Here is a 24,072-nt window from a genome sequence, read left to right on the forward strand (position 1 = left end):
AGGAGCACACAGTCAGTTATTTTGGCTTTGAGCCAGACAATATCTAAACGAGACTTGTTGACATCCAAATCAAACTTAATACAAGAATGGGGTTTCAAAGCAAAAAGAATAACAATTAAGTTGATAATGACTCTAACACCCTAAACACTCAGCCATCTTTTGTGTTTTTAAAGGATAAACACTTGCTGAGTCAAGTCGGAATAAGGGGAACAAAGTCAATTCTTTCAGCTTTGATCCAAACAAATTTCCAATGAGTGGAAGGACAATTGACAAAATCCAAATCAAAGACAAACTTCTACCAGGAGTGGGGTTCGAACCCACGAGGACATGTGTCCATTGGATTTTAAGTCAAACGCCTTAACCTCTCGGCCATCCTGGTGTAAAGAACACAACATCAAGGGCCCAGTCAAAATGGAATAAGGAGCACACAGTCAGATTTTTTGCCTTTGATCCAGACAATATGTAAATGAAACTTGATTACATCCAAATCAAACGTTCTACCAGATGTAGATTTCGAACCAACAAGAACATTTTAATTTCGATCATGAGTCTAACGCCTTAAACACACTGCCATCCAGGTGTTTCTAAAAGATTAACAAGAGCTGAGTCAAAATGGAAGAACTTTTCATTGTCATTTCTTTCAGATTCGATCCACGCTAAATGTAAAAGAGTGAAAGGAGGGTTGATTACATCCAAAGTAAACTTTTTCCAGGAATGGCGTTGGCACCCACAAGAACATACTGTTCATTGGACTTTAATTCCAATGTCTAAACCACTCAGCCATCCTGGTGTAAATAGAGTACGATCAAGAGCCCAGTGAAATTGGAATGAGGAGCACAGAGTCAGTTTTTTTGGCTTTGAGCCAGACAATATCTAAACGAGACTTGTTGACATCCAAATCAAACTTAATACAAGAATGGGGTTTCGAAGCAAGAAGAACAACAATTGAGTTGATAATGACTCTAACACCTTAACCACTCAGCCATCTTTTGTGTTTTTAAAGGATAAACACTTGCTGAGTCAAGTCGGAATATGGGAAACAACGTCAATTCTTTCAGCTTTGATCCAAACAAATTTCCAATGAGTGGAAGGACAAATGACAACATCCAAATCAAAGACAAACTTCTACCAGGAGTGGGGTTCGAACCCACGAGGACATATGTCCATTGGATCTTAAGTTCAACGCCTTAACCTCTCGGCCATCCTGTTGTAAAGAACACAAAATCAAGGGCCCAGTCAAAATGGAATAAGGAGCACACGGTCAGATTTTTTTGCCTTTGATCCAGACAATATGTAAATGAAACTTGATTACGTCCAAATCAAACGTTCTACCAGATGTAGATTTCGAACCAACAAGAACATTTTAATTTCGATCATGAGTCTAACGCCTTAAACACACTGCCATCCAGGTGTTTCTAAAAGATTAACAAGAGCTGAGTCAAAATGGAAGAACTTGTCGTTGTCATTTCTTTCAGATTCGATCCACGCTAAATGTAAATGAGTGAAAGGAGGGTTGATTACATCCAAAGTAAACTTTTTCCAGGAATGGGGTTGGTACCCACAAGAACATACTGTTCATTGGACTTTAATTCCAATGTCTAAACCACTCAGCCGTCATGGTGTAAATAGAGTACGATCAAGAGCCCAGTGAAATTGGAATGAGGAGCACACAGTCAGTTATTTTGGCTTTGAGCCAGACAATATCTAAACGAGACTTGTTGACATCCAAATCAAACTTAATACAAGAATGGGGTTTCAAAGCAAAAAGAATAACAATTAAGTTGATAATGACTCTAACACCCTAAACACTCAGCCATCTTTTGTGTTTTTAAAGGATAAACACTTGCTGAGTCAAGTCGGAATAAGGGGAACAAAGTCAATTCTTTCAGCTTTGATCCAAACAAATTTCCAATGAGTGGAAGGACAATTGACAAAATCCAAATCAAAGACAAACTTCTACCAGGAGTGGGGTTCGAACCCACGAGGACATATGTCCATTGGATTTTAAGTCAAACGCCTTAACCTCTCGGCCATCCTGGTGTAAAGAACACAACATCAAGGGCCCAGTCAAAATGGAATAAGGAGCACACAGTCAGATTTTTTGCCTTTGATCCAGACAATATGTAAATTAAACTTGATTACATCCAAATCAAACGTTCTACCAGATGTAGATTTCGAACCAACAAGAACATTTTAATTTCGATCATGAGTCTAACGCCTTAAACACACTGCCATCCAGGTGTTTCTAAAAGATTAACAAGAGCTGAGTCAAAATGGAAGAACTTTTCATTGTCATTTCTTTCAGATTCGATCCACGCTAAATGTAAAAGAGTGAAAGGAGGGTTGATTACATCCAAAGTAAACTTTTTCCAGGAATGGCGTTGGCACCCACAAGAACATACTGTTCATTGGACTTTAATTCCAATGTCTAAACCACTCAGCCATCCTGGTGTAAATAGAGTACGATCAAGAGCCCAGTGAAATTGGAATGAGGAGCACAGAGTCAGTTTTTTTGGCTTTGAGCCAGACAATATCTAAACGAGACTTGTTGACATCCAAATCAAACTTAATACAAGAATGGGGTTTCGAAGCAAGAAGAACAACAATTGAGTTGATAATGACTCTAACACCTTAACCACTCAGCCATCTTTTGTGTTTTTAAAGGATAAACACTTGCTGAGTCAAGTCGGAATATGGGAAACAAAGTCAATTCTTTCAGCTTTGATCCAAACAAATTTCCAATGAGTGGAAGGACAAATGACAACATCCAAATCAAAGACAAACTTCTACCAGGAGTGGGGTTCGAACCCACGAGGACATATGTCCATTGGATCTTAAGTTCAACGCCTTAACCTCTCGGCCATCCTGTTGTAAAGAACACAAAATCAAGGGCCCAGTCAAAATGGAATAAGGAGCACACAGTCAGCTTTTTTGCCTTTGATCCAGACAATATGTAAATGAAACTTGATTACGTCCAAATCAAACGTTCTACCAGATGTAGATTTCGAACCAACAAGAACATTTTAATTTCAATCATGAGTCTAACGCCTTTAACACACTGCCATCCAGGTGTTTCTAAAAGATTAACAAGAGCTGAGTCAAAATGGAAGAACTTGTCATAATCAATTCTTTCAGATTTGATCCACACTAAATGTGAATGAGTGAAAGGAGAGTTGATTACATCTAAAGTAAACTTTTTCCAGGAATTGGGTTGGTACCCATGAGAAAATACTGTTCATTGGATTTTTATTCCAATGTCTAAACCACTCAGCCATCCTGGTGTAGATAAGAGACAATCAAGAGCCCAGTGAAATTGGAATGAGGAGCACACAGTCAGTTTTTTTTGGCTTTGAGCCAGACAATATCTAAATGAGACTTGTTGACATCCAAATCAAACTTAATACAAGAATGGGGTTTCGAAGCAAGAAGAACAACAATTGAGTTGATAATGACTCTAACACCCCAACCACTCAGCCATCTTTTGTGTTTTTAAAGGATAAACACTTGCTGAGTCAAGTCGGAATATGGGAAACAACGTCAATTCTTTCAGCTTTGATCCAAACAAATTTCCAATAAGTGGAAGGACAAATGACAACATCCAAATCAAAGACAAAATTCTACCAGGAGTGGGGTTCGAACCCACGAGGACATATGTCCATTGGATCTTAAGTTCAACGCCTTAACCTCTCGGCCATCCTGTTGTAAAGAACACAAAATCAAGGGCCCAGTCAAAATGGAATAAGGAGCACACAGTCAGATTTTTTGCCTTTGATCCAGACAATATGTAAATGAAACTTGATTACATCCAAATCAAACGTTCTACCAGATGTAGATTTCGAACCAACAAGAACATTTTAATTTCGATCATGAGTCTAACGCCTTAAACACACTGCCATCCAGGTGTTTCTAAAAGATTAACAAGAGCTGAGTCAAAATGGAAGAACTTTTCATTGTCATTTCTTTCAGATTCGATCCACGCTAAATGTAAAAGAGTGAAAGGAGGGTTGATTACATCCAAAGTAAACTTTTTCCAGGAATGGCGTTGGCACCCACAAGAACATACTGTTCATTGGACTTTAATTCCAATGTCTAAACCACTCAGCCATCCTGGTGTAAATAGAGTACGATCAAGAGCCCAGTGAAATTGGAATGAGGAGCACAGAGTCAGTTTTTTTGGCTTTGAGCCAGACAATATCTAAACGAGACTTGTTGACATCCAAATCAAACTTAATACAAGAATGGGGTTTCGAAGCAAGAAGAACAACAATTGAGTTGATAATGACTCTAACACCTTAACCACTCAGCCATCTTTTGTGTTTTTAAAGGATAAACACTTGCTGAGTCAAGTCGGAATATGGGAAACAAAGTCAATTCTTTCAGCTTTGATCCAAACAAATTTCCAATGAGTGGAAGGACAAATGACAACATCCAAATCAAAGACAAACTTCTACCAGGAGTGGGGTTCGAACCCACGAGGACATATGTCCATTGGATCTTAAGTTCAACGCCTTAACCTCTCGGCCATCCTGTTGTAAAGAACACAAAATCAAGGGCCCAGTCAAAATGGAATAAGGAGCACACAGTCAGCTTTTTTGCCTTTGATCCAGACAATATGTAAATGAAACTTGATTACGTCCAAATCAAACGTTCTACCAGATGTAGATTTCGAACCAACAAGAACATTTTAATTTCAATCATGAGTCTAACGCCTTTAACACACTGCCATCCAGGTGTTTCTAAAAGATTAACAAGAGCTGAGTCAAAATGGAAGAACTTGTCATAATCAATTCTTTCAGATTTGATCCACACTAAATGTGAATGAGTGAAAGGAGAGTTGATTACATCTAAAGTAAACTTTTTCCAGGAATTGGGTTGGTACCCATGAGAAAATACTGTTCATTGGATTTTTATTCCAATGTCTAAACCACTCAGCCATCCTGGTGTAGATAAGAGACAATCAAGAGCCCAGTGAAATTGGAATGAGGAGCACACAGTCAGTTTTTTTTGGCTTTGAGCCAGACAATATCTAAATGAGACTTGTTGACATCCAAATCAAACTTAATACAAGAATGGGGTTTCGAAGCAAGAAGAACAACAATTGAGTTGATAATGACTCTAACACCCCAACCACTCAGCCATCTTTTGTGTTTTTAAAGGATAAACACTTGCTGAGTCAAGTCGGAATATGGGAAACAACGTCAATTCTTTCAGCTTTGATCCAAACAAATTTCCAATAAGTGGAAGGACAAATGACAACATCCAAATCAAAGACAAAATTCTACCAGGAGTGGGGTTCGAACCCACGAGGACATATGTCCATTGGATCTTAAGTTCAACGCCTTAACCTCTCGGCCATCCTGTTGTAAAGAACACAAAATCAAGGGCCCAGTCAAAATGGAATAAGGAGCACACAGTCAGATTTTTTTGCCTTTGATCCAGACAATATGTAAATGAAACTTGATTACGTCCAAATCAAACGTTCTACCAGATGTAGATTTCGAACCAACAAGAACATTTTAATTTCGATCATGAGTCTAACGCCTTAAACACACTGCCATCCAGGTGTTTCTAAAAGATTAACAAGAGCTGAGTCAAAATGGAAGAACTTGTCATAATCAATTCTTTCAGATTTGATCCACACTAAATGTGAATGAGTGAAAGGAGAGTTGATTACATCTAAAGTAAACTTTTTCCAGGAATTGGGTTGGTACCCATGAGAAAATACTGTTCATTGGATTTTTATTCCAATGTCTAAACCACTCAGCCATCCTGGTGTAGATAAGAGACAATCAAGAGCCCAGTGAAATTGGAATGAGGAGCACACAGTCAGTTTTTTTTGGCTTTGAGCCAGACAATATCTAAATGAGACTTGTTGACATCCAAATCAAACTTAATACAAGAATGGGGTTTCGAAGCAAGAAGAACAACAATTGAGTTGATAATGACTCTAACACCCCAACCACTCAGCCATCTTTTGTGTTTTTAAAGGATAAACACTTGCTGAGTCAAGTCGGAATATGGGAAACAACGTCAATTCTTTCAGCTTTGATCCAAACAAATTTCCAATAAGTGGAAGGACAAATGACAACATCCAAATCAAAGACAAAATTCTACCAGGAGTGGGGTTCGAACCCACGAGGACATATGTCCATTGGATCTTAAGTTCAACGCCTTAACCTCTCGGCCATCCTGTTGTAAAGAACACAAAATCAAGGGCCCAGTCAAAATGGAATAAGGAGCACACAGTCAGATTTTTTTGCCTTTGATCCAGACAATATGTAAATGAAACTTGATTACGTCCAAATCAAACGTTCTACCAGATGTAGATTTCGAACCAACAAGAACATTTTAATTTCGATCATGAGTCTAACGCCTTAAACACACTGCCATCCAGGTGTTTCTAAAAGATTAACAAGAGCTGAGTCAAAATGGAAGAACTTGTCATAATCAATTCTTTCAGATTTGATCCACACTAAATGTGAATGAGTGAAAGGAGAGTATATTACATCTAAAGTAAACTTTTTCCAGGAATTGGGTTGGTACCCATGAGAAAATACTGTTCATTGGATTTTTATTCCAATGTCTAAACCACTCAGCCATCCTGGTGTAGATAAGAGACAATCAAGAGCCCAGTGAAATTGGAATGAGGAGCACACAGTCAGTTTTTTTTGGCTTTGAGCCAGACAATATCTAAATGAGACTTGTTGACATCCAAATCAAACTTAATACAAGAATGGGGTTTCGAAGCAAGAAGAACAACAATTGAGTTGATAATGACTCTAACACCCCAACCACTCAGCCATCTTTTGTGTTTTTAAAGGATAAACACTTGCTGAGTCAAGTCGGAATATGGGAAACAACGTCAATTCTTTCAGCTTTGATCCAAACAAATTTCCAATAAGTGGAAGGACAAATGACAACATCCAAATCAAAGACAAAATTCTACCAGGAGTGGGGTTCGAACCCACGAGGACATATGTCCATTGGATCTTAAGTTCAACGCCTTAACCTCTCGGCCATCCTGTTGTAAAGAACACAAAATCAAGGGCCCAGTCAAAATGGAATAAGGAGCACACAGTCAGATTTTTTTGCCTTTGATCCAGACAATATGTAAATGAAACTTGATTACGTCCAAATCAAACGTTCTACCAGATGTAGATTTCGAACCAACAAGAACATTTTAATTTCGATCATGAGTCTAACGCCTTAAACACACTGCCATCCAGGTGTTTCTAAAAGATTAACAAGAGCTGAGTCAAAATGGAAGAACTTGTCGTTGTCATTTCTTTCAGATTCGATCCACGCTAAATGTAAATGAGTGAAAGGAGGGTTGATTACATCTAAAGTAAACTTTTTCCAGGAATTGGGTTGGTACCCATGAGAAAATACTGTTCATTGGATTTTTATTCCAATGTCTAAACCACTCAGCCATCCTGGTGTAGATAAGAGACAATCAAGAGCCCAGTGAAATTGGAATGAGGAGCACACAGTCAGTTTTTTTTGGCTTTGAGCCAGACAATATCTAAATGAGACTTGTTGACATCCAAATCAAACTTAATACAAGAATGGGGTTTCGAAGCAAGAAGAACAACAATTGAGTTGATAATGACTCTAACACCCCAACCACTCAGCCATCTTTTGTGTTTTTAAAGGATAAACACTTGCTGAGTCAAGTCGGAATATGGGAAACAACGTCAATTCTTTCAGCTTTGATCCAAACAAATTTCCAATAAGTGGAAGGACAAATGACAACATCCAAATCAAAGACAAAATTCTACCAGGAGTGGGGTTCGAACCCACGAGGACATATGTCCATTGGATCTTAAGTTCAACGCCTTAACCTCTCGGCCATCCTGTTGTAAAGAACACAAAATCAAGGGCCCAGTCAAAATGGAATAAGGAGCACACAGTCAGATTTTTTTGCCTTTGATCCAGACAATATGTAAATGAAACTTGATTACGTCCAAATCAAACGTTCTACCAGATGTAGATTTCGAACCAACAAGAACATTTTAATTTCGATCATGAGTCTAACGCCTTAAACACACTGCCATCCAGGTGTTTCTAAAAGATTAACAAGAGCTGAGTCAAAATGGAAGAACTTGTCGTTGTCATTTCTTTCAGATTCGATCCACGCTAAATGTAAATGAGTGAAAGGAGGGTTGATTACATCCAAAGTAAACTTTTTCCAGGAATGGGGTTGGTACCCACAAGAACATACTGTTCATTGGACTTTAATTCCAATGTCTAAACCACTCAGCCGTCATGGTGTAAATAGAGTACGATCAAGAGCCCAGTGAAATTGGAATGAGGAGCACACAGTCAGTTATTTTGGCTTTGAGCCAGACAATATCTAAACGAGACTTGTTGACATCCAAATCAAACTTAATACAAGAATGGGGTTTCAAAGCAAAAAGAATAACAATTAAGTTGATAATGACTCTAACACCCTAAACACTCAGCCATCTTTTGTGTTTTTAAAGGATAAACACTTGCTGAGTCAAGTCGGAATAAGGGGAACAAAGTCAATTCTTTCAGCTTTGATCCAAACAAATTTCCAATGAGTGGAAGGACAATTGACAAAATCCAAATCAAAGACAAACTTCTACCAGGAGTGGGGTTCGAACCCACGAGGACATGTGTCCATTGGATTTTAAGTCAAACGCCTTAACCTCTCGGCCATCCTGGTGTAAAGAACACAACATCAAGGGCCCAGTCAAAATGGAATAAGGAGCACACAGTCAGATTTTTTGCCTTTGATCCAGACAATATGTAAATGAAACTTGATTACATCCAAATCAAACGTTCTACCAGATGTAGATTTCGAACCAACAAGAACATTTTAATTTCGATCATGAGTCTAACGCCTTAAACACACTGCCATCCAGGTGTTTCTAAAAGATTAACAAGAGCTGAGTCAAAATGGAAGAACTTTTCATTGTCATTTCTTTCAGATTCGATCCACGCTAAATGTAAAAGAGTGAAAGGAGGGTTGATTACATCCAAAGTAAACTTTTTCCAGGAATGGCGTTGGCACCCACAAGAACATACTGTTCATTGGACTTTAATTCCAATGTCTAAACCACTCAGCCATCCTGGTGTAAATAGAGTACGATCAAGAGCCCAGTGAAATTGGAATGAGGAGCACAGAGTCAGTTTTTTTGGCTTTGAGCCAGACAATATCTAAACGAGACTTGTTGACATCCAAATCAAACTTAATACAAGAATGGGGTTTCGAAGCAAGAAGAACAACAATTGAGTTGATAATGACTCTAACACCTTAACCACTCAGCCATCTTTTGTGTTTTTAAAGGATAAACACTTGCTGAGTCAAGTCGGAATATGGGAAACAACGTCAATTCTTTCAGCTTTGATCCAAACAAATTTCCAATGAGTGGAAGGACAAATGACAACATCCAAATCAAAGACAAACTTCTACCAGGAGTGGGGTTCGAACCCACGAGGACATATGTCCATTGGATCTTAAGTTCAACGCCTTAACCTCTCGGCCATCCTGTTGTAAAGAACACAAAATCAAGGGCCCAGTCAAAATGGAATAAGGAGCACACGGTCAGATTTTTTTGCCTTTGATCCAGACAATATGTAAATGAAACTTGATTACGTCCAAATCAAACGTTCTACCAGATGTAGATTTCGAACCAACAAGAACATTTTAATTTCGATCATCAGTCTAACGCCTTAAACACACTGCCATCCAGGTGTTTCTAAAAGATTAACAAGAGCTGAGTCAAAATGGAAGAACTTGTCGTTGTCATTTCTTTCAGATTCGATCCACGCTAAATGTAAATGAGTGAAAGGAGGGTTGATTACATCCAAAGTAAACTTTTTCCAGGAATGGGGTTGGTACCCACAAGAACATACTGTTCATTGGACTTTAATTCCAATGTCTAAACCACTCAGCCGTCATGGTGTAAATAGAGTACGATCAAGAGCCCAGTGAAATTGGAATGAGGAGCACACAGTCAGTTATTTTGGCTTTGAGCCAGACAATATCTAAACGAGACTTGTTGACATCCAAATCAAACTTAATACAAGAATGGGGTTTCAAAGCAAAAAGAATAACAATTAAGTTGATAATGACTCTAACACCCTAAACACTCAGCCATCTTTTGTGTTTTTAAAGGATAAACACTTGCTGAGTCAAGTCGGAATAAGGGGAACAAAGTCAATTCTTTCAGCTTTGATCCAAACAAATTTCCAATGAGTGGAAGGACAATTGACAAAATCCAAATCAAAGACAAACTTCTACCAGGAGTGGGGTTCGAACCCACGAGGACATATGTCCATTGGATCTTAAGTCAAACGCCTTAACCTCTCGGCCATCCTGGTGTAAAGAACACAACATCAAGGGCCCAGTCAAAATGGAATAAGGAGCACACAGTCAGATTTTTTGCCTTTGATCCAGACAATATGTAAATTAAACTTGATTACATCCAAATCAAACGTTCTACCAGATGTAGATTTCGAACCAACAAGAACATTTTAATTTCGATCATGAGTCTAACGCCTTAAACACACTGCCATCCAGGTGTTTCTAAAAGATTAACAAGAGCTGAGTCAAAATGGAAGAACTTTTCATTGTCATTTCTTTCAGATTCGATCCACGCTAAATGTAAAAGAGTGAAAGGAGGGTTGATTACATCCAAAGTAAACTTTTTCCAGGAATGGCGTTGGCACCCACAAGAACATACTGTTCATTGGACTTTAATTCCAATGTCTAAACCACTCAGCCATCCTGGTGTAAATAGAGTACGATCAAGAGCCCAGTGAAATTGGAATGAGGAGCACAGAGTCAGTTTTTTTGGCTTTGAGCCAGACAATATCTAAACGAGACTTGTTGACATCCAAATCAAACTTAATACAAGAATGGGGTTTCGAAGCAAGAAGAACAACAATTGAGTTGATAATGACTCTAACACCTTAACCACTCAGCCATCTTTTGTGTTTTTAAAGGATAAACACTTGCTGAGTCAAGTCGGAATATGGGAAACAAAGTCAATTCTTTCAGCTTTGATCCAAACAAATTTCCAATGAGTGGAAGGACAAATGACAACATCCAAATCAAAGACAAACTTCTACCAGGAGTGGGGTTCGAACCCACGAGGACATATGTCCATTGGATCTTAAGTTCAACGCCTTAACCTCTCGGCCATCCTGTTGTAAAGAACACAAAATCAAGGGCCCAGTCAAAATGGAATAAGGAGCACACAGTCAGATTTTTTTGCCTTTGATCCAGACAATATGTAAATGAAACTTGATTACGTCCAAATCAAACGTTCTACCAGATGTAGATTTCGAACCAACAAGAACATTTTAATTTCGATCATGAGTCTAACGCCTTAAACACACTGCCATCCAGGTGTTTCTAAAAGATTAACAAGAGCTGAGTCAAAATGGAAGAACTTGTCGTTGTCATTTCTTTCAGATTCGATCCACGCTAAATGTAAATGAGTGAAAGGAGGGTTGATTACATCCAAAGTAAACTTTTTCCAGGAATGGGGTTGGTACCCACAAGAACATACTGTTCATTGGACTTTAATTCCAATGTCTAAACCACTCAGCCGTCCTGGTGTAAATAGAGTACGATCAAGAGCCCAGTGAAATTGGAATGAGGAGCACACAGTCAGTTATTTTGGCTTTGAGCCAGACAATATCTAAACGAGACTTGTTGACATCCAAATCAAACTTAATACAAGAATGGGGTTTCAAAGCAAAAAGAATAACAATTAAGTTGATAATGACTCTAACACCCTAAACACTCAGCCATCTTTTGTGTTTTTAAAGGATAAACACTTGCTGAGTCAAGTCGGAATAAGGGGAACAAAGTCAATTCTTTCAGCTTTGATCCAAACAAATTTCCAATGAGTGGAAGGACAATTGACAAAATCCAAATCAAAGACAAACTTCTACCAGGAGTGGGGTTCGAACCCACGAGGACATATGTCCATTGGATCTTAAGTCAAACGCCTTAACCTCTCGGCCATCCTGGTGTAAAGAACACAACATCAAGGGCCCAGTCAAAATGGAATAAGGAGCACACAGTCAGATTTTTTGCCTTTGATCCAGACAATATGTAAATGAAACTTGATTACATCCAAATCAAACGTTCTACCAGATGTAGATTTCGAACCAACAAGAACATTTTAATTTCGATCATGAGTCTAACGCCTTAAACACACTGCCATCCAGGTGTTTCTAAAAGATTAACAAGAGCTGAGTCAAAATGGAAGAACTTTTCATTGTCATTTCTTTCAGATTCGATCCACGCTAAATGTAAAAGAGTGAAAGGAGGGTTGATTACATCCAAAGTAAACTTTTTCCAGGAATGGCGTTGGCACCCACAAGAACATACTGTTCATTGGACTTTAATTCCAATGTCTAAACCACTCAGCCATCCTGGTGTAAATAGAGTACGATCAAGAGCCCAGTGAAATTGGAATGAGGAGCACAGAGTCAGTTTTTTTGGCTTTGAGCCAGACAATATCTAAACGAGACTTGTTGACATCCAAATCAAACTTAATACAAGAATGGGGTTTCGAAGCAAGAAGAACAACAATTGAGTTGATAATGACTCTAACACCTTAACCACTCAGCCATCTTTTGTGTTTTTAAAGGATAAACACTTGCTGAGTCAAGTCGGAATATGGGAAACAACGTCAATTCTTTCAGCTTTGATCCAAACAAATTTCCAATGAGTGGAAGGACAAATGACAACATCCAAATCAAAGACAAACTTCTACCAGGAGTGGGGTTCGAACCCACGAGGACATATGTCCATTGGATCTTAAGGTCAACGCCTTAACCTCTCGGCCATCCTGTTGTAAAGAACACAAAATCAAGGGCCCAGTCAAAATGGAATAAGGAGCACACAGTCAGATTTTTTTGCCTTTGATCCAGACAATATGTAAATGAAACTTGATTACGTCCAAATCAAACGTTCTACCAGATGTAGATTTCGAACCAACAAGAACATTTTAATTTCGATCATGAGTCTAACGCCTTAAACACACTGCCATCCAGGTGTTTCTAAAAGATTAACAAGAGCTGAGTCAAAATGGAAGAACTTGTCGTTGTCATTTCTTTCAGATTCGATCCACGCTAAATGTAAATGAGTGAAAGGAGGGTTGATTACATCCAAAGTAAACTTTTTCCAGGAATGGGGTTGGTACCCACAAGAACATACTGTTCATTGGACTTTAATTCCAATGTCTAAACCACTCAGCCGTCCTGGTGTAAATAGAGTACGATCAAGAGCCCAGTGAAATTGGAATGAGGAGCACACAGTCAGTTATTTTGGCTTTGAGCCAGACAATATCTAAACGAGACTTGTTGACATCCAAATCAAACTTAATACAAGAATGGGGTTTCGAAGCAAAAAGAATAACAATTAAGTTGATAATGACTCTAACACCCTAAACACTCAGCCATCTTTTGTGTTTTTAAAGGATAAACACTTGCTGAGTCAAGTCGGAATAAGGGGAACAAAGTCAATTCTTTCAGCTTTGATCCAAACAAATTTCCAATGAGTGGAAGGACAATTGACAAAATCCAAATCAAAGACAAACTTCTACCAGGAGTGGGGTTCGAACCCACGAGGACATATGTCCATTGGATCTTAAGTCAAACGCCTTAACCTCTCGGCCATCCTGGTGTAAAGAACACAACATCAAGGGCCCAGTCAAAATGGAATAAGGAGCACACAGTCAGATTTTTTGCCTTTGATCCAGACAATATGTAAATGAAACTTGATTACATCCAAATCAAACGTTCTACCAGATGTAGATTTCGAACCAACAAGAACATTTTAATTTCGATCATGAGTCTAACGCCTTAAACACACTGCCATCCAGGTGTTTCTAAAAGATTAACAAGAGCTGAGTCAAAATGGAAGAACTTTTCATTGTCATTTCTTTCAGATTCGATCCACGCTAAATGTAAAAGAGTGAAAGGAGGGTTGATTACATCCAAAGTAAACTTTTTCCAGGAATGGCGTTGGCACCCACAAGAACATACTGTTCATTGGACTTTAATTCCAATGTCTAAACCACTCAGCCATCCTGGTGTAAATAGAGTACGATCAAGAGCCCAGTGAAATTGGAATGAGGAGCACAGAGTCAGTTTTTTTGGCTTTGAGCCAGACAATATCTAAACGAGACTTGTTGACATCCAAATCAAACTTAATACAAGAATGGGGTTTCGAAGCAAGAAGAACAACAATTGAGTTGATAATGAATCTAACACCTTAACCACTCAGCCATCTTTTGTGTTTTTAAAGGATAAACACTTGCTGAGTCAAGTCGGAATATGGGAAACAAAGTCAATTCTTTCAGCTTTGATCCAAACAAATTTCCAATGAGTGGAAGGACAAATGACAACATCCAAATCAAAGACAAACTTCTACCAGGAGTGGGGTTCGAACCCACGAGGACATATGTCCATTGGATCTTAAGTTCAACGCCTTAACCTCTCGGCCATCCTGTTGTAAAGAACACAAAATCAAGGGCCCAGTCAAAATGGAATAAGGAGCACACAGTCAGCTTTTTTGCCTTTGATCCAGACAATATGTAAATGAAACTTGATTACGTCCAAATCAAACGTTCTACCAGATGTAGATTTCGAACCAACAAGAACATTTTAATTTCAATCATGAGTCTAACGCCTTTAACACACTGCCATCCAGGTGTTTCTAAAAGATTAACAAGAGCTGAGTCAAAATGGAAGAACTTGTCATAATCAATTCTTTCAGATTTGATCCACACTAAATGTGAATGAGTGAAAGGAGAGTTGATTACATCTAAAGTAAACTTTTTCCAGGAATTGGGTTGGTACCCATGAGAAAATACTGTTCATTGGATTTTTATTCGAATGTCTAAACCACTCAGCCATCCTGGTGTAGATAAGAGACAATCAAGAGCCCAGTGAAATTGGAATGAGGAGCACACAGTCAGTTTTTTTTGGCTTTGAGCCAGACAATATCTAAATGAGACTTGTTGACATCCAAATCAAACTTAATACAAGAATGGGGTTTCGAAGCAAAAAGAATAACAATTAAGTTGATAATGACTCTAACACCCTAAACACTCAGCCATCTTTTGTGTTTTTAAAGGATAAACACTTGCTGAGTAAAGTCGGAATAAGGGGAACAAAGTCAATTCTTTCAGCTTTGATCCAAACAAATTTCCAATGAGTGAAAGGACAAATGACAACATCCAAATCAAAGACAAACTTCTACCAGGAGTGGGGTTCGAACCCACGAGGACATATGTCCATTGGATCTTAAGTCCAACGCCTTAACCTCTCGGCCATCCTGGTGTAAAGAACAGAAAATCAAGGGCCCAGTCAAAATGGAATAAGGAGCACACAGTCAGATTTTTTGCCTTTGATCCAGACAATATGTAAATGAAACTTGATTACGTCCAAATCAAACGTTCTACCAGATGTAGATTTCGAACCAACAAGAACATTTTAATTTCGATCATGAGTCTAACGCCTTAAACACACTGCCATCCAGGTGTTTCTAAAAGATTAACAAGAGCTGAGTCAAAATGGAAGAACTTTTCATTGTCATTTCTTTCAGATTCGATCCACGCTAAATGTAAAAGAGTGAAAGGAGGGTTGATTACATCCAAAGTAAACTTTTTCCAGGAATGGCGTTGGCACCCACAAGAACATACTGTTCATTGGACTTTAATTCCAATGTCTAAACCACTCAGCCATCCTGGTGTAAATAGAGTACGATCAAGAGCCCAGTGAAATTGGAATGAGGAGCACAGAGTCAGTTATTTTGGCTTTGAGCCAGACAATATCTAAACGAGACTTGTTGACATCCAAATCAAACTTAATACAAGAATGGGGTTTCGAAGCAAGAAGAACAACAATTGAGTTGATAATGACTCTAACACCTTAACCACTCAGCCATCTTTTGTGTTTTTAAAGGATAAACACTTGCTGAGTCAAGTCGGAATATGGGAAACAACGTCAATTCTTTCAGCTTTGATCCAAACAAATTTCCAATGAGTGGAAGGACAAATGACAACATCCAAATCAAAGACAAACTTCTACCAGGAGTGGGGTTCGAACCCACGAGGACATATGTCCATTGGATCTTAAGTTCAACGCCTTAACCTCTCGGCCATCCTGTTGTAAAGAACACAAAATCAAGGGCCCAGTCAAAATGGAATAAGGAGCACACAGTCAGCTTTTTTGCCTTTGATCCAGACAATATGTAAATGAAACTTGATTACGTCCAAATCAAACGTTCTACCAGATGTAGATTTCGAACCAACAAGAACATTTTAATTTCAATCATGAGTCTAACGCCTTTAACACACTGCCATCCAGGTGTTTCTAAAAGATTAACAAGAGCTGAGTCAAAATGGAAGAACTTGTCATAATCAATTCTTTCAGATTTGATCCACACTAAATGTGAATGAGTGAAAGGAGAGTTGATTACATCTAAAGTAAACTTTTTCCAGGAATTGGGTTGGTACCCATGAGAAAATACTGTTCATTGGATTTTTATTCCAATGTCTAAACCACTCAGCCATCCTGGTGTAGATAAGAGACAATCAAGAGCCCAGTGAAATTGGAATGAGGAGCACACAGTCAGTTTTTTTTGGCTTTGAGCCAGACAATATCTAAATGAGACTTGTTGACATCCAAATCAAACTTAAAATCAAGGGCCCAGTCAAAATGGAATAAGGAGCACACAGTCAGATTTTTTGCCTTTGATCCAGACAATATGTAAATGAAACTTGATTACGTCCAAATCAAACGTTCTACCAGATGTAGATTTCGAACCAACAAGAACATTTTAATTTCGATCATGAGTCTAACCCCTTAAACACACTGCCATCCAGGTGTTTCTAAAAGATTAACAAGAGCTGAGTCAAAATGGAAGAACTTGTCGTTGTCATTTCTTTCAGATTCGATCCACGCTAAATGTAAATGGGTGAAAGGAGGGTTGATTACATCCAAAGTAAACTTTTTCCAGGAATGGGGTTGGTACCCACAAGAACATACTGTTCATTGGACTTTAATTCCAATGTCTAAACCACTCAGCCGTCCTGGAGTAAATAGAGTACGATCAAGAGCCCAGTGAAATTGGAATGAGGAGCACACAGTCAGTTATTTTGGCTTTGAGCCAGACAATATCTAAACGAGACTTGTTGACATCCAAATCAAACTTAATACAAGAATGGGGTTTCGAAGCAAAAAGAATAACAATTAAGTTGATAATGACTCTAACACCCTAACCACTCAGCCATCTTTTGTGTTTTTAACGGATAAACACTTGCTGAGTCAAGTCGGAATATGGGTAACAACGTCAATTCTTTCAGCTTTGATCCAAACAAATTTCCAATGAGTGAAAGGTCAATTGATAACATCCAAATCAAAGACAAACTTCTACCAGGAGTGGGGTTCGAATCCACGAGGACAAATGTCCATTAGATCTTGAGTCCAACGCCTTAACCTCTCGGCCATCCTGGTGTAAAGGACAAAAGATCAAGGGCCCAGTCAAAATGAAATAAGGAGGACACAGTCAGGTCTTTTGGCTTTGATCCAGACAATATGTAAATGAAACTTGATTACGTCCAAATCAAACGTTCTACCAGATGTAGATTTCGAACCAACAAGAACATTTTAATTTCGATCATGAGTCTAACGCCTTAAACACACTGCCATCCAGGTGTTTCTAAAAGATTAACAAGAGCTGAGTCAAAATGGAAGAACTTTTCATTGTCATTTCTTTCAGATTCGATCCACGCTAAATGTAAAAGAGTGAAAGGAGGGTTGATTACATCCAAAGTAAACTTTTTCCAGGAATGGCGTTGGCACCCACAAGAACATACTGTTCATTGGACTTTAATTCCAATGTCTAAACCACTCAGCCATCCTGGTGTAAATAGAGTACGATCAAGAGCCCAGTGAAATTGGAATGAGGAGCACACAGTCAGTTTTTTTTGGCTTTGAGCCAGACAATATCTAAACGAGACTTGTTGACATCCAAATCAAACTTAATACAAGAATGGGGTTTCGAAGCAAAAAGAATAACAATTAAGTTGATAATGACTCTAACACCCTAAACACTCAGCCATTTTTGTGTTTTTAAAGGATAAACACTTGCTGAGTCAAGTCGGAATAAGGGGAACAAAGTCAATTCTTTCAGCTTTGATCCAAACAAATTTCCAATGAGTGAAAGGACAAATGACGACATCCAAATCAAAGACAAACTTGTACGAAGAGTGGGGTTCGAACCGACGAGGACATATGTCCATTGGATCTTAAGTCCAACGCCTTAACCTCTCGGCCATCCTGGTGTAAAGGACACAAGGTCAAGGGCCCAGTCAAAATGAAATAAGGAGGACACAGTCAGGTCTTTTGGCTTTGATCCAGACAATATGTAAATAAAACTTGACTACATCCAAATCAAACGTTCTACCAGATGTAGGTCTCGAACCAACAAGAACATTTTAATTTCAATCATGAGTCTAACACCTTTAACACACTGCCATGCAGGTGTTTCTAAAAGATTAACAAGAGCTGAGTCAAAATGGAAGAACTTGTCATAATCAATTCTTTCAGATTTGATCCACGCTAAATGTAAATGAGTGAAAGGAGGGTTGATTACATCTAAAGTAAACTTTTTCCAGGAATGGGTTGGTACCCATGAGAACATAATGTTCATAGGATTTTTATTCCAATGTCTAAACCACTCAGCCATCCTGGTGTAGATAAGATACGATCAAGAGCCCAGTGAAATTGGAATGAGGAGCACACAGTCAGTTATTTTGGCTTTGAGCCAGACAATATCTAAACGAGACTTGTTGACATCCAAATCAAACTTAATACAAGAATGGGGTTTCGAAGCAAAAAGAATAACAATTAAGTTGATAATGACTCTAACACCTTAACCACTCAGGCATCTTTTGTGTTTTTAAAGGATAAACACTTGCTGAGTCAAGTCGGAATATGGGAATCAAAGTCAATTCTTTCAGCTTTGATCCAAACAAATTTCCAATGAGTGAAAGGTCAATTGATAACATCCAAAACAAAGACAAACTTCTACCAGGAGTGGGGTTCGAATCCACGAGGACAAATGTCCATTAGATCTTGAGTCCAACGCATTAACCTCTCGGCCATCCTGGTGTAAAGGACACAAGATCAAGGGCCCAGTCAAAATGAAATAAGGAGGACACAGTCAGGTCTTTTGGCTTTGATCCAGACAATATGTAAATAAAACTTGACTACATCCAAATCAAACGTTCTACCAGATGTAGGTCTCGAACCAACAAGAACATTTTAATTTCAATCATGAGTCTAACACCTTTAACACACTGCCATGCAGGTGTTTCTAAAAGATTAACAAGAGCTGAGTCAAAATGGAAGAACTTGTCATAATCAATTCTTTCAGATTTGATCCACGCTAAATGTAAATGAGTGAAAGGAGGGTTTATTACATCTAAAGTAAACTTTTTCCAGGAATGGGGTTGGTACCCACGAGAACATACTGTTCATTGGACTTTAATTCCAATGTCTAAACCACTCAGCCGTCCTGGTGTAAATAGAGTACGATCAAGAGCCCAGTGAAATTGGAATGAGGAGCACACAGTCAGTTATTTTGGCTTTGAGCCAGACAATATCTAAACGAGACTTGTTGACATCCAAATCAAACTTAATACAAGAATGGGGTTTCAAAGCAAAAAGAATAACAATTAAGTTGATAATGACTCTAACACCCTAACCACTCAGCCATCTTTTGTGTTTTTAACGGATAAACACTTGCTGAGTCAAGTCGGAATATGGGAAACAACGTCAATTCTTTCAGCTTTGATCCAAACAAATTTCCAATGAGTTAAATGTCAATTGATAACATCCAAATCAAAGAAAAACTTCTACCAGGAGTGGGGTTCGAACCAACGAGGACATATGTCCATTAGATCTTGAGGGCAACGCCTTAACCTCTCGGCCATCCTGGTGTAAAGAACCCAAAATCAAGAGCCCAGTCAAAATGAAATAAGGAGGACACAGTCAGGTCTTTTGGCTTTGATCCAGACAATATGTAAATGAAACTTGATTACATCCAAATCAAACGTTCTACCAGATGTAGGTCTCGAACCAACAAGAACATTTTAATTTCAATCATGAGTCTAACACCTTTAACACACTGCCATGCAGGTGTTTCTAAAAGATTAACAAGAGCTGAGTCAAAATGGAAGAACTTGTCATAATCAATTCTTTCAGATTTGATCCACGCTAAATGTAAATGAGTGAAAGGAGGGTTGATTACATCTAAAGTAAACTTTTTCCAGGAATGGGTTGGTACCCATGAGAACATAATGTTCATAGGATTTTTATTCCAATGTCTAAACCACTCAGCCATCCTGGTGTAGATAAGATACGATCAAGAGCCCAACAATTGACAAAATCCAAAGCAAAGATAAACTTCTACCAGGAGTGGGGTTCGAACCCACGAGGACATATGTCCATTGGATCTTGAGTCCAACGCCTTAACCTCTCGGCAATCCTGGTGTAAAGAACAGAAAATCAAGGGCCCAGTCAAAATGGAAAAAGGAGCACACAGTCAGATTTTTGGGCTTTGATCCAGACAATATGTAAATGAAACTTGATTACATCCAAATCAAACGTTCTACCAGATGTAGATTTCGAACCAACAAGAACATTTTAATTTAGATCATGAGTCTAACGCCTTAAACAAACTGCCATCCAGGTGTTTCTAAAAGATTAACAAGAGCTGAGTCAAAATGGAAGAACTTGTCATAATCAATTCTTTCAGATTTGATCCACGCTAAATGTAAATGAGTGAAAGGAGGGTTTATTACATCTAAAGTAAACTTTTTCCAGGAATGGGGTTGGTACCCACGAGAACATACTGTTCATTGGACTTTAATTCCAATGTCTAAACCACTCAGCCGTCCTGGTGTAAATAGAGTACGATCAAGAGCCCAGTGAAATTGGAATGAGGAGCACACAGTCAGTTATTTTGGCTTTGAGCCAGACAATATCTAAACGAGACTTGTTGACATCCAAATCAAACTTAATACAAGAATGGGGTTTCAAAGCAAAAAGAATAACAATTAAGTTGATAATGACTCTAACACCCTAACCACTCAGCCATCTTTTGTGTTTTTAACGGATAAACACTTGCTGAGTCAAGTCGGAATATGGGAAACAACGTCAATTCTTTCAGCTTTGATCCAAACAAATTTCCAATGAGTGAAATGTCAATTGATAACATCCAAATCAAAGAAAAACTTCTACCAGGAGTGGGGTTCGAACCCACGAGGACATATGTCCATTAGATCTTGAGGGCAACGCCTTAACCTCTCGGCCATCCTGGTGTAAAGAACCCAAAATCAAGAGCCCAGTCAAAATGAAATAAGGAGGACACAGTCAGGTCTTTTGGCTTTGATCCAGACAATATGTAAATGAAACTTGATTACATCCAAATCAAACGTTCTACCAGATGTAGGTCTCGAACCAACAAGAACATTTTAATTTCAATCATGAGTCTAACACCTTTAACACACTGCCATGCAGGTGTTTCTAAAAGATTAACAAGAGCTGAGTCAAAATGGAAGAACTTGTCATAATCAATTCTTTCAGATTTGATCCACGCTAAATGTAAATGAGTGAAAGGAGGGTTGATTACATCTAAAGTAAACTTTTTCCAGGAATGGGTTGGTACCCATGAGAACATAATGTTCATTGGATTTTTATTCCAATGTCTAAACCACTCAGCCATCCTGGTGTAGATAAGATACGATCAAGAGCCCAGTGAAATTGGAATGAGGAGCACACAGTCAGTTATTTTGGCTTTGAGCCCGACAATATCTAAACGAGACTTGTTGACATCCAAATCAAACTTAATACAAGAATGGGGTTTCGAAGCAAAAAGAATAACAATTAAGTTGATAATGACTCTAACACCCCAACCACTCAGCCATCTTTTGTGTTTTTAAAGGATAAACACTTGCTGAGTCAAGTCGGAATATGGGTAACAACGTCAATTCTTTCAGCTTTGATCCAAACAAATTTCCAATGAGTGAAAGGTCAATTGATAACATCCAAATCAAAGACAAACTTCTAACAGGAGTGGGGTTCGAATCCACGAGGACAAATGTCCATTAGATCTTGAGTCTAACGCATTAACCTCTCGGCCATCCTGGTGTAAAGGACACAAGATCAAGGGCCCAGTCAAAATGAAATAAGGAGGACATAGTCAGGTCTTTTGGCTTTGATCCAGACAATATGTAAATAAAACTTGACTACATCCAAATCAAACGTTCTACCAGATGTAGGTCTCGAACCAACAAGAACATTTTAATTTCAATCATGAGTCTAACACCTTTAACACACTGCCATGCAGGTGTTTCTAAAAGATTAACAAGAGCTGAGTCAAAATGGAAGAACTTGTCATAATCAATTCTTTCAGATTTGATCCACGCTAAATGTAAATGAGTGAAAGGAGGGTTTATTACATCTAAAGTAAACTTTTTCCAGGAATGGGGTTGGTACCCACGAGAACATACTGTTCATTGGACTTTAATTCCAATGTCTAAACCACTCAGCCGTCCTGGTGTAAATAGAGTACGATCAAGAGCCCAGTGAAATTGGAATGAGGAGCACACAGTCAGTTATTTTGGCTTTGAGCCAGACAATATCTAAACGAGACTTGTTGACATCCAAATCAAACTTAATACAAGAATGGGGTTTCAAAGCAAAAAGAATAACAATGAAGTTGATAATGACTCTAACACCCTAACCACTCAGCCATCTTTTGTGTTTTTAACGGATAAACACTTGCTGAGTCAAGTCGGAATATGGGAAACAACGTCAATTCTTTCAGCTTTGATCCAAACAAATTTCCAATGAGTTAAATGTCAATTGATAACATCCAAATCAAAGAAAAACTTCTACCAGGAGTGGGGTTCGAACCCACGAGGACATATGTCCATTAGATCTTGAGGGCAACGCCTTAACCTCTCGGCCATCCTGGTGTAAAGAACCCAAAATCAAGAGCCCAGTCAAAATGAAATAAGGAGGACACAATCAGGTCTTTTGGCTTTGATCCAGACAATATGTAAATGAAACTTGATTACATCCAAATCAAACGTTCTACCAGATGTAGGTCTCGAACCAACAAGAACATTTTAATTTCAATCATGAGTCTAACACCTTTAACACACTGCCATGCAGGTGTTTCTAAAAGATTAACAAGAGCTGAGTCAAAATGGAAGAACTTGTCATAATCAATTCTTTCAGATTTGATCCACGCTAAATGTAAATGAGTGAAAGGAGGGTTGATTACATCTAAAGTAAACTTTTTCCAGGAATGGGTTGGTACCCATGAGAACATAATGTTCATTGGATTTTTATTCCAATGTCTAAACCACTCAGCCATCCTGGTGTAGATAAGATACGATCAAGAGCCCAGTGAAATTGGAATGAGGAGCACACAGTCAGTTATTTTGGCTTTGAGCCAGACAATATCTAAACGAGACTTGTTGACATCCAAATCAAACTTAATACAAGAATGGGGTTTCGAAGCAAAAAGAATAACAATTAAGTTGATAATGACTCTAACACCCTAACCACTCAGCCATCTTTTGTGTTTTTAACGGATAAACACTTGCTGAGTCAAGTCGGAATATGGGAAACAACGTCAATTCTTTCAGCTTTGATCCAAACAAATTTCCAATGAGTGAAATGTCAATTGATAACATCCAAATCAAAGAACAACTTCTACCAGGAGTGGGGTTCAAACCCACGAGGACATATGTCCATTAGATCTTGAGGGCAACACCTTAACCTCTCGGCCATCCTGGTGTAAAGAACCCAAAATCAAGAGCCCAGTCAAAATGAAATAAGGAGGACACAGTCAGGTCTTTTGGCTTTGATCCAGACAATATGTAAATGAAACTTGATTACATCCAAATCAAACGTTCTACCAGATGTAGGTCTCGAACCAACAAGAACATTTTAATTTCAATCATGAGTCTAACACCTTTAACACACTGCCATGCAGGT

The 24,072-nt window shown here is 38.5% G+C and overlaps 23 non-coding genes across 23 annotated transcripts; all 23 read right to left on the reverse strand.

The window, feature by feature from the left end:
- Positions 1-296: 296 nt before the first annotated feature.
- Positions 297-379, reverse strand: trnal-uaa (transfer RNA leucine (anticodon UAA)). Its single transcript has one exon. It is a non-coding gene; the product is annotated as a tRNA-Leu (tRNA).
- Positions 380-1,126: 747 nt separating this feature from the next.
- trnal-uaa (transfer RNA leucine (anticodon UAA)) lies at positions 1,127-1,209 on the reverse strand. The gene has a single exon. It is a non-coding gene; the product is annotated as a tRNA-Leu (tRNA).
- Positions 1,210-1,957: 748 nt separating this feature from the next.
- Positions 1,958-2,040, reverse strand: trnal-uaa (transfer RNA leucine (anticodon UAA)). The gene has a single exon. It is a non-coding gene; the product is annotated as a tRNA-Leu (tRNA).
- A 747-nt stretch (positions 2,041-2,787) lies between these two features.
- trnal-uaa (transfer RNA leucine (anticodon UAA)) lies at positions 2,788-2,870 on the reverse strand. Its single transcript has one exon. It is a non-coding gene; the product is annotated as a tRNA-Leu (tRNA).
- Positions 2,871-3,618: 748 nt separating this feature from the next.
- Positions 3,619-3,701, reverse strand: trnal-uaa (transfer RNA leucine (anticodon UAA)). Its single transcript has one exon. It is a non-coding gene; the product is annotated as a tRNA-Leu (tRNA).
- Positions 3,702-4,448: 747 nt separating this feature from the next.
- On the reverse strand, positions 4,449-4,531 carry trnal-uaa (transfer RNA leucine (anticodon UAA)). Its single transcript has one exon. It is a non-coding gene; the product is annotated as a tRNA-Leu (tRNA).
- A 748-nt stretch (positions 4,532-5,279) lies between these two features.
- On the reverse strand, positions 5,280-5,362 carry trnal-uaa (transfer RNA leucine (anticodon UAA)). Its single transcript has one exon. It is a non-coding gene; the product is annotated as a tRNA-Leu (tRNA).
- Positions 5,363-6,111: 749 nt separating this feature from the next.
- trnal-uaa (transfer RNA leucine (anticodon UAA)) lies at positions 6,112-6,194 on the reverse strand. Its single transcript has one exon. It is a non-coding gene; the product is annotated as a tRNA-Leu (tRNA).
- A 749-nt stretch (positions 6,195-6,943) lies between these two features.
- On the reverse strand, positions 6,944-7,026 carry trnal-uaa (transfer RNA leucine (anticodon UAA)). The gene has a single exon. It is a non-coding gene; the product is annotated as a tRNA-Leu (tRNA).
- Positions 7,027-7,775: 749 nt separating this feature from the next.
- Positions 7,776-7,858, reverse strand: trnal-uaa (transfer RNA leucine (anticodon UAA)). Its single transcript has one exon. It is a non-coding gene; the product is annotated as a tRNA-Leu (tRNA).
- A 748-nt stretch (positions 7,859-8,606) lies between these two features.
- On the reverse strand, positions 8,607-8,689 carry trnal-uaa (transfer RNA leucine (anticodon UAA)). Its single transcript has one exon. It is a non-coding gene; the product is annotated as a tRNA-Leu (tRNA).
- Positions 8,690-9,436: 747 nt separating this feature from the next.
- trnal-uaa (transfer RNA leucine (anticodon UAA)) lies at positions 9,437-9,519 on the reverse strand. The gene has a single exon. It is a non-coding gene; the product is annotated as a tRNA-Leu (tRNA).
- Positions 9,520-10,267: 748 nt separating this feature from the next.
- On the reverse strand, positions 10,268-10,350 carry trnal-uaa (transfer RNA leucine (anticodon UAA)). The gene has a single exon. It is a non-coding gene; the product is annotated as a tRNA-Leu (tRNA).
- Positions 10,351-11,097: 747 nt separating this feature from the next.
- Positions 11,098-11,180, reverse strand: trnal-uaa (transfer RNA leucine (anticodon UAA)). The gene has a single exon. It is a non-coding gene; the product is annotated as a tRNA-Leu (tRNA).
- A 748-nt stretch (positions 11,181-11,928) lies between these two features.
- On the reverse strand, positions 11,929-12,011 carry trnal-uaa (transfer RNA leucine (anticodon UAA)). The gene has a single exon. It is a non-coding gene; the product is annotated as a tRNA-Leu (tRNA).
- A 1,578-nt stretch (positions 12,012-13,589) lies between these two features.
- trnal-uaa (transfer RNA leucine (anticodon UAA)) lies at positions 13,590-13,672 on the reverse strand. Its single transcript has one exon. It is a non-coding gene; the product is annotated as a tRNA-Leu (tRNA).
- A 747-nt stretch (positions 13,673-14,419) lies between these two features.
- trnal-uaa (transfer RNA leucine (anticodon UAA)) lies at positions 14,420-14,502 on the reverse strand. The gene has a single exon. It is a non-coding gene; the product is annotated as a tRNA-Leu (tRNA).
- Positions 14,503-15,250: 748 nt separating this feature from the next.
- trnal-uaa (transfer RNA leucine (anticodon UAA)) lies at positions 15,251-15,333 on the reverse strand. The gene has a single exon. It is a non-coding gene; the product is annotated as a tRNA-Leu (tRNA).
- A 747-nt stretch (positions 15,334-16,080) lies between these two features.
- Positions 16,081-16,163, reverse strand: trnal-uaa (transfer RNA leucine (anticodon UAA)). Its single transcript has one exon. It is a non-coding gene; the product is annotated as a tRNA-Leu (tRNA).
- A 1,265-nt stretch (positions 16,164-17,428) lies between these two features.
- trnal-caa (transfer RNA leucine (anticodon CAA)) lies at positions 17,429-17,511 on the reverse strand. The gene has a single exon. It is a non-coding gene; the product is annotated as a tRNA-Leu (tRNA).
- Positions 17,512-18,258: 747 nt separating this feature from the next.
- Positions 18,259-18,341, reverse strand: trnal-uaa (transfer RNA leucine (anticodon UAA)). The gene has a single exon. It is a non-coding gene; the product is annotated as a tRNA-Leu (tRNA).
- Positions 18,342-19,087: 746 nt separating this feature from the next.
- On the reverse strand, positions 19,088-19,170 carry trnal-caa (transfer RNA leucine (anticodon CAA)). Its single transcript has one exon. It is a non-coding gene; the product is annotated as a tRNA-Leu (tRNA).
- A 1,300-nt stretch (positions 19,171-20,470) lies between these two features.
- Positions 20,471-20,553, reverse strand: trnal-caa (transfer RNA leucine (anticodon CAA)). The gene has a single exon. It is a non-coding gene; the product is annotated as a tRNA-Leu (tRNA).
- Positions 20,554-24,072: the final 3,519 nt, after the last annotated feature.

Source organism: Salmo salar, chromosome 27, assembly GCF_965601325.2.
Source record: "Salmo salar chromosome 27, fSalSal1, whole genome shotgun sequence".
Classification (NCBI taxonomy): Eukaryota; Metazoa; Chordata; class Actinopteri; order Salmoniformes; family Salmonidae; genus Salmo; species Salmo salar.